Source organism: Pongo abelii, chromosome 2, assembly GCF_028885655.2.
Source record: "Pongo abelii isolate AG06213 chromosome 2, NHGRI_mPonAbe1-v2.0_pri, whole genome shotgun sequence".
Classification (NCBI taxonomy): Eukaryota; Metazoa; Chordata; class Mammalia; order Primates; family Hominidae; genus Pongo; species Pongo abelii.
Genome location: NC_085928.1, coordinates 209,463,315 through 209,472,300, shown reverse-complemented (window position 1 = coordinate 209,472,300; position 8,986 = coordinate 209,463,315).

Genomic DNA, 8,986 nt, shown 5'->3' with positions numbered 1-8,986 from the left:
CCTCCCCTCTCCTCAGGCATCCCAAACCATAGCTTTCTATATATTAGGATACATGAAAATAGGGCCCTCTCTCAGCTGATGAAAACAAGCCCAGCCCTGACTCCGCAGCTCTGGGAGACAAGCCCCAGCCCTGGAGTACCAAGGTGCTTCCATTCAGTGATTAGCACTGAACACTGAAGACATGCCATGGAGTTAGGGATGCGCTGGGTTTTCTTTGTTGTTCTAAAAGGTGATCAAGAAGAACTAGAAATATTAAGTGTGAGTGATACGAGTGAGAGAAACAGTGGATCTGTGTGGCAGTTTCTGACAAGAATGTCTCTGTGTTTGCAGGTGTCCAATGTGAAGTGTAGCTGTTAGAGTCTGGGGGAGGCTTGGTAAAGCCTGGGGGGTCCATGTGACTCTCCTGTGCAGCCTCTGGATACACCTTCAGTAGCTATGGCATGCACTAGGTGGACCAAGCTCCAAGGAAGGGGCTGGAGTGGGTCTTACATTAATGCTAGTGGTGGAAGCACATACTACTCAGACTCTGTGAAGGGCCGATTCACCATCTCCAGAGAAAACAACAAGAACTCACTGTATCTGCAAATAAACAGTTTGATTGCTGACACCATGGCTGTCTCTTACTGTAAGAGACACAGTGAGGAGAAGTCAGTGTGAGCCCAGTCACAAACCTCCTACAGGAACGCTGGGGGGAAATCAGCTACAGGGGTCACTCAGGGCCTACTGATCAGAGTCCACTCCAGAGGCAGGTTCACATGGAGGTTAGGGGCTGGTTTTCTGTCAGGACATTGGACTTCATCATCTTCTTCTGTTACTTTCTTTAGGGAGCCTCTTCATTTTAGAATTCTGTGTGTACTATTGTTATATATATATATATATATATATATATATATATATATAATCATAGTAATGTGAAGACATATTTTCCTATGCACAAAATGTAGATTGACACAGAGAAGAAAAATTATCAACCAATGTCAAAAACATCAGAGTCCTGGAAAATCTTAGGTGTTCTGGTGGGTCATCTCCAATCAGACCTGGAACAGTAACCTCAGTGAAATTCCATGATTCAGATACTATTTATGGATTCTGATCATAACTAAGACAGAGTCTGGACCAGGGTCAGTGTCATATAGAACCTCACAGCTTCCATATATGACCCTTCTCTTGACAATGAAATATGAAATTCAGTATCAGCAGTGATTTGATTTTTCTTTTGCTTTCTGTATTCTTTTAGTTGTTGTTTTTAGTTATTTCTTTTGCTATATCCATTTTCTTTTTTTTAGTTGTGGCTTTCACTTTTGGCTTTCAGTTTTCCATTTGCTTTTCCTGCTTCCTAATAAAGGGAGATGTAATCCCTGTGGTCTAAATTCCAGGGCTCAAGCCTTTTCCTGGGAGCTCAGGTGGGTCTCAGGATGTGGCTCCTGCAGCCATGTGAAAGAGGCTGATGGGACTTTCCTTCTCATGACTCAGGGAATTCCATGGTGTTGTGTGGAGACTCATCTGAGATTGCATGTGGCCATTAGTAGTGAAGGGGATGAGATATGGGTGTGGACTGGATCCTGTGCTGTGCAAATTGTCATAGAGTCACTTTTCTCACCATAGTGTTAGAAAGACACTGTAAAAGTTGTCAGAATCAAAATGGAACAATTTGCGTTAAAACCTGGGAAATGGAGCTGAGAAGGCCATGAGGGAGGGTTCTCATACGCGTCTTCCATAACAAGAACTGTCATAGATTCTGCAAAACCACAACCTTGCACAAAGGCCAGCACAACCTTAAAATAATTACTTCTCCAAGTATATCTGCCCAGAGCTGCCTGTGCAATATTATACTGATCCCACCCTGGTTATTGATCATTTTATCCCAGGTTAATTGTCTGAAAACCACATATGTGGCCCTCCTCATTTTTTCTTTAAAACACTTTCCTTATTTGCCTACCAAAATGTGCCCATGCACATTCCCATTGCAATGCTAATTCTCAAATAAATACCACTTTACTTTAGAGTTTCTTTCTGTCTGATATTCAGGTTTGACAAGCTGCAGATGGACTTGCCAATTTTCTGTGGGATATAGGGTATAATAATTATGAGAGATGTGTAGGCATGTTCAATGTTCATAAGACCAACCGTAAATAAATGCAGGCTGGAAGTCTCAGAGAGAGCTGAACGTGCTGAAACACCATACTATTTTATCTTCTCCCATTCTTTTCCGATTGAAATCAGACCCAACCAGATTATCAATACCAATCTACCTAAGCTAGAGCCAACTGATTACAGTATCAACAGCAACAATAGCTTTTTATTTTCTGCTTGGCTTTGTATTGTCACCTTGTTCCATCCTCTAGAGTATCTATTTCAGCCCTTCAGATACTGGTTTCAGAGGCTTGCCCCTAAAGTGTAATTTCTTAGTTTTGTAGTGGTGATAAGGGAGGAAGTGGGTCTGGATGTGTTTTAGAAGTACAGGCTGTCATTCTCTCCCAGACAGACACTTTGGTACAGAACGATTTATGTGATTGTCCCCTTTCTAGGGGAAAGATATTCAAGAGAATAGGAAAGCTCTTCAGTATTTGGTCCCTGAGAATTTTACACTAGAGCACATGCATCACTCTTGACTTCAAGCAATCCAATATGTATTTGAAGCTTTATCTTGAAATAGACTATATTTCATATGGCAGACTCTGCCTCAGGTAATCTCATACCCTGACTTTGTTACTCTCTACAAGAACTTGTCTCTCCCTAAATTTCAGATTTGCTGTTTGTCTTAAAATTTCGATTATCTGAAGTATGAAAGACAATTTGCCAAATTTCTTATTTTCTGTTCATCTGTTATTGTTGATGTTGTTGTTGTAAAATACAAAAATATATATATTTCTTATCTAAGTACTTCTGCAAGCTGAGTAGCAGATATTTTTGGTAAAACCCAGAATAACAGAAGATTCCACATATTAATTAGCTTCTTAATAGGAAAAATCATTATAGTAAATTTGTTCACTGGACTGTTACCCATCATTTATAATGTATAAATATCTGATACAACAAGCTAAAATATCTAGGTATTTATGCTGAGTAAAATAAGCCAAACAAATAAGTGTATATGCTATATTATTCCATTTCTATAAATTCTGGAAAATGAAAACTAACCTACAATAATTTAATGAAGAACAGTTGTTGCCTGAGGAAATGGTAGAAGAAGGGAAAGGGATAGGAGGAGGAAATGTGGAACAGGAGAAAAAACTGAGGGGAATTCACTTATCCACTTTCTTGATAATGGTGATAGTTATGTCATGTTTATCAATGTATACTTTAAGTATATGAAGTTTATTATCTCTCAGTTAGACTTTATAAAGTTTATTACAGGCAAACAAATAAAAAACTAGACAAAAAGAACTGATAGAAAATGGGTAACATATGTTAAATGCCAGTTACCTGAAAATTTATCTGCGTGAACCTTAGTTCTCTCCATAATTTTAGGTGAACGCTAGAGTGTAACAGAATCACAATATTCTCATTACAGGCAGTGAGTTCTGCAAGCCACACTAGACATGTCCCACTCCGTCCTGGAGTTGGTTCAGGGAGCACAGTGATGAGGAACACAGGCTCAGATACCGGAACTCACTCATCTCAGACATGAGCACTTAGACACATACATAGGCACTCTGTGTGTGGGTTTACTTTCACATCCGTAAATGGAGAAACATTGAGTCTCACAGACATAATTTACACACATATTTAAAATATAATAAGGTGTTTGATGCTGTTTATCACAGCACAATTTCCTCATAAAAGTGCAAATCTTCCAAATACCATAAGTCACCAAACTCCTGCAGGACACCATCATCTTCTCTCAGCAATGCCTTCTCCTCACGTGTCCCACCCAAGAGTTTTTTATGTAGTTGGAAATATGCAAAGGACCCTCCTTCTCTGGTGAAAACCAGCCCTGCCCTCACCCTACAGTTCTGGGATGGGAGACCCAGCCCTGGAATTCCAAAGTTTTTCCACATGGTGATCAGCACTTAACAGAGAACTCACCATGGGGTTTGTGCTGACCTGGGATTTACTTGTTACTATTTTAAACGTAGATTCAGGGTGAACTAGAGATGTTGAGTGTGAGTGGATAACAGTTAAGGAAACACTGAAAATATGTGCCAATTTCTGACCAGGATGCCCCTGTGTTTTTGGGTGTCCAGTGTGAGGTGCAGTTGGTAGAACCTGGGGGAGACTTGGTGCAGCCTGGCGGGGTGGGGGTGGGGGTCCCTGAGACTGTCCTGTGCAGCCTCTGGACTCACCTTCAGTAGCCACTGGATGCACTGGGTCTGCCAGGCTCCAGGGAACAGACTGGAGTGGGTCTCATGTATTAGTACTGATGGGAGTAGCATACGCTACGCACATTCCGGGAAGTTCTGATTCCCCATCTCCAGAAACAATGCCAAGAACATACTCCATCTGGAAATGAACAGTTTGAGAGCTGAGTACACAGCCATGTATTACTGTGCCGGAGATGCAGTGAAGGGAAGTCAGGTTGAGCCCAGACACAAACCTCTCTGCAGAAACACATGGAGGAAATCAGCTACGGGGGCGCTCAGGACCCACTGATCAGATTTCAACCTCAGAGGCAGATGCAGATGCAGGGTAGGAGCTGGTTTTCTCATAGCGTTTGTAACTTCCCTCTCCAACTGACAGTTTCCCACAGAACCTCACTAATTTAGAGTTCTGTGCCTACCAAAAAAATCTCCAAATATATACCTTTTAAAAGGTAGTAATATAAAGGCCTAGTATCACATGCACAAAATGCAGATCACCACTTCCAGGCATGAGAAGTCCTCAACCATGGTCACCAAGATCAGAGTCCTGAGGAAGCTCAGGGGTGCCTTGTAGGTCTTCTCCAATCACACTCCGGACAGGAAACTAAGTTTAATTCCCTGATTAGAAAAGGCTTTAGGGATTCTGATTCCAGCCAAGAGAGAGGCTGGGCCAGAGTCAGTGTAGAAGCTCACAGGTTTCATGTCTGCCCCTTCTCCTGATATGAAACTATGCAAAGCAGTATCAGCACTCATCTGCTGCACTTTTTGCTGTCAATCCATTTTCTTTCTTTTCAGCTGTTCTCACTTTTTCGTTTTCTTTTCTGCTCCCTGAAAAAGAAAGATGTGGTCTGTGTGGTCTAAATTCCAAGGCTCAAACTCTTTCGCTGGAGCTCAGGTGGGGCTCAGGCTGTGGCTCCTGCAGCCCCATGGGAGAGGCTGATGGGGCTTTCTCTTTCCCCAATGCTTGGGACCCTCCACTGTGTTTCTTTTATTATTATTATTATTATACTTTAAGTTTTAGGGTACATATGCACAATGTGCAGGTTAGTTACATATGTATACATGTGCCATGCTGGTGTGCTGCACCCACTAACTCGTCATCTAGCATTAGGTGTATCTCCCAATGCTATCCCTCCCCCCTCCCCCCACCCCACAACAGTCCCCGAGTGTGATGTTCCCCTTCCTGTGTCCATGTGTTCTCATTGTTCAATTCCCACCTATGAGTAAGAATATGCGGTGTTTGGTTTTTTGTTCTTGCGATAGTTTACTGAGAATGATGATTTCAAATTTCATCCATGTCCCTACAAAGGACATGAACTCATCATTTTCTATGGCTGCATAGTATTCCATGGTGTATATGTGCCACATTTTCTTAATCCAGTCTATCACTGTTGGATATTTGGGTTGGTTCCAAGTCTTTGCTATTGTGAATAGTGCCGCAATAAACATACATGTGCATGTGTCTTCATAGCAGCATGATTTATAGTCCTTTGGGTATATACCCAGTAATGGGATGGCTGGGTCAAATGGTATTTCTAGTTCTAGATCCCTGAGGAATCGCCACACTGACCTCCAGAAGGGTTGAACTAGTTTACAGTCCCACCAACAGTGTAAAAGTGTTCCTATTTCTCCACATCCTCTCCAGCACCTGTTGTTTCCTAACTTTTTAATGATTGCCATTCTAACTGGTGTGAGATGGTATCTCATTGTGGTTTTGATTTGCATTTCTCTGATGGCCAGTGATGGTGAGCATTTTTTCATGTGTTTTTTGGCTGCATAAATGTCTTCTTTTGTGAAGTCTCTGTTCATATCCTTCGCCCACTTTTTGATGGGGTTGTTTGTGTTTTTCTTGTAAATTTGTTTGAGTTCATTGTAGATTCTGGATATTAGCCCTTTGTCAGATGAGTAGGTTGCGAAAATTTTCTCCCATTTTGTAGGTTGCCTGTTCACTCTGATGGTAGTTTCTTCTGCTGTGCAGAAGCTCTTTAGTTTAATTAGATCCCATACAAACTACCATCAGAGAATAGTACAAACACCTCTATGCAAATAAACTAGAAAATCTACAAGAAATGGATAAATTCCTCGACACATACACTCTCCCAAGACTAAACCAGGAAGAAGTTGAATCTCTGAATAGACCAATAACAGGAGCTGAAATTGTGGCAATAATCAATAGGTTACCAACCAAAAAGAGTCCAGGACCAGACGGATTCACAGCCGAATTCTACCAGAGGTACAAGGAGGAACTGGTACCATTCCTTCTGAAACTATTCCAATCAATAGAAAAAGAGGGAATCCTCCCTAACTCATTTTATGAGGCCAGCATCATCCTGATACCAAAGCCGGGCAGACACACAACCAAAAAAGAGAATTTTAGACCAATATCCTTGATGAACATTGATGCAAAAATCCTCAATAAAATACTGGCAGCAAACAGAATCCAGCAGCACATCAAAAAGCTTATCCACCATGATCAAGTAGGCTTCATCCCTGGGATGCAAGGCTGGTTCAATATATACAAATCAATAAATGTAATCCAGCATATAAGCAGAACCAAAGACAAAAACCACATGATTATCTCAATAGATGCAGAAAAGGCCTTTGACAAAATTCAACAACCCTTCATGCTAAAAACTCTCAATAAATTAGGTATTGTTGGGACATATCTCAAAATAATAAGAGCTATCTATGACAAACCCACAGCCAATATCATACTGAATGGGCAAAAACTGGAAGCATTCCCTTTGAAAACTAGCACAAGACAGGGATGCCCTCTCTCACCACTCCTATTCAACACAGTGTTGGAAGTTCTGGCCAGGGCAATTAGGCAGGAGAAGGAAATAAAGGGTATTCAATTAGGAAAAGAGGAAGTCAAATTGTCCCTGTTTGCAGATGACATGATTGTATATCTAGAAAACCCCATTGTCTCAGCCCAAAATCTCCTTAAGCTGATAAGCAACTTCAGCAAAGTCTCAGGATACAAAATCAATGTACAAAAATCACAAGCATTCTTATACATCAATAACAGACAAACAGAGAGCCAAATCATGAGTGAACTCCCATTCACAATTGCTTCAAAGAGAATAAAATACTTAGGAATCCAACTTACAAGGGACATGAAGGACCTCTTCAAGGAGAACTACAAACCACTGCTCAATGAAATAAAAGAAGATACAAACAAATGGAAGAACATTCCATGCTCATGGGTAGGAAGAATCAATATCATGAAAATGGCCATACTGCCCAAGGTAATTTATAGATTCAATGCCATCCCCATCAAGCTACCAATGACTTTCTTCACAGAATTGGAAAAAACTACTTTAAAGTTCATATGGAACCAAAAAAGAGCCCGCATCGCCAAGTCAATCCTAAGCCAAAAGAACAAAGCTGGAGGCATCACGCTACCTGACTTCAAACTATACTACAAGGCTACAGTAACCAAAACAGCATGGTACTGGTACCAAAACAGAGATATAGATCAATGGAACAGAACAGAGCCCTCAGAAATAACGCCACATATCTACAACTATCTGATCTTTGACAAACCTGAGAAAAACAAGCAATGGGGAAAGGATTCCCTATTTAATAAATGGTGCTGGGAAAACTGGCTAGCCATATGTAGAAAGCTGAAACTGGATCCCTTCCTTACACCTTATAAGCAGTCACTTCTAATGTAGCTGAATAATAGATCCTTACCCAGCTGAGTCTATGAGTTGAATCCACATATGTGAGGTAAGGCCCCCAAGGAGTGGTAATAAGCTGGGAATGCCATCAGCTCATCTTCCTTCAGGCCTATATTTGTCATTGTCACTTGTAGAAGCAGGACAGCCCTGGCATTGGGGTTGGTAGAAACAGAGAGTATCAAAGGGAAAACTGAACTTCCCTAATTTTTGGAAAACAGCAGATTGGAAACAGACGGGCTCCAGCATTTTCCATGTGTGAGCTCATTGTCCCAGGTACCCTTGCTCAGGATGTTTCTTGTCAGCAAAACAGAAGTCAAATGATATTTCTACCTTCCAAGAGAATAGAACGTGAAGTCAGATTTTCTCATGGATTCCCACAAGTTCAAGAAAGTTTCATGGCCTTATTTAACTGCTTAAGCATTTCAACTAAAAAATTATTTGTCTTTCAAATACGCAGGAATTTGGAAAAATTTTAACCAGAAAAAGTTGGAATTCTAAAGTAAAAAATGTGTAAGGCCCTCAAAATTCTTTACAGCTTTTAATTTAGATGTCATAGGGGGAAAAAAACATTCTCTGAAGTTTGCTTTTATACCATTAAAGACTTATTTTTTATTACCAGCAATACAGGACAACTCATTCAGGTTGAATCTTGAAGGTAAACTTTAACTTAATTTTAAGTTTTGGCTAATTTTTAAGCATTTATCAGTCACCTACCATGATTTCATCTCAGAAACCAAAATCTCAATTTCACTTAAACCTTTGAAATATTAAAACAGAAGGTTAAATGCTTCAAAATAATATTCATGTAGAGGCTTACATATGTGGACCAGGAATCTCCATGTATTACAAAGTTTATGAGAACATAACAAATGTTGATACACACATTTAATTCTTAAATAAAAACTTTTAAAAAATAAAACTGTAACAAATCAAGAAAATTTTGTAGGTTTCACATTTTATGTCTAAAAATATAGGTATTAAACACTCAAGGATGGATAAAAG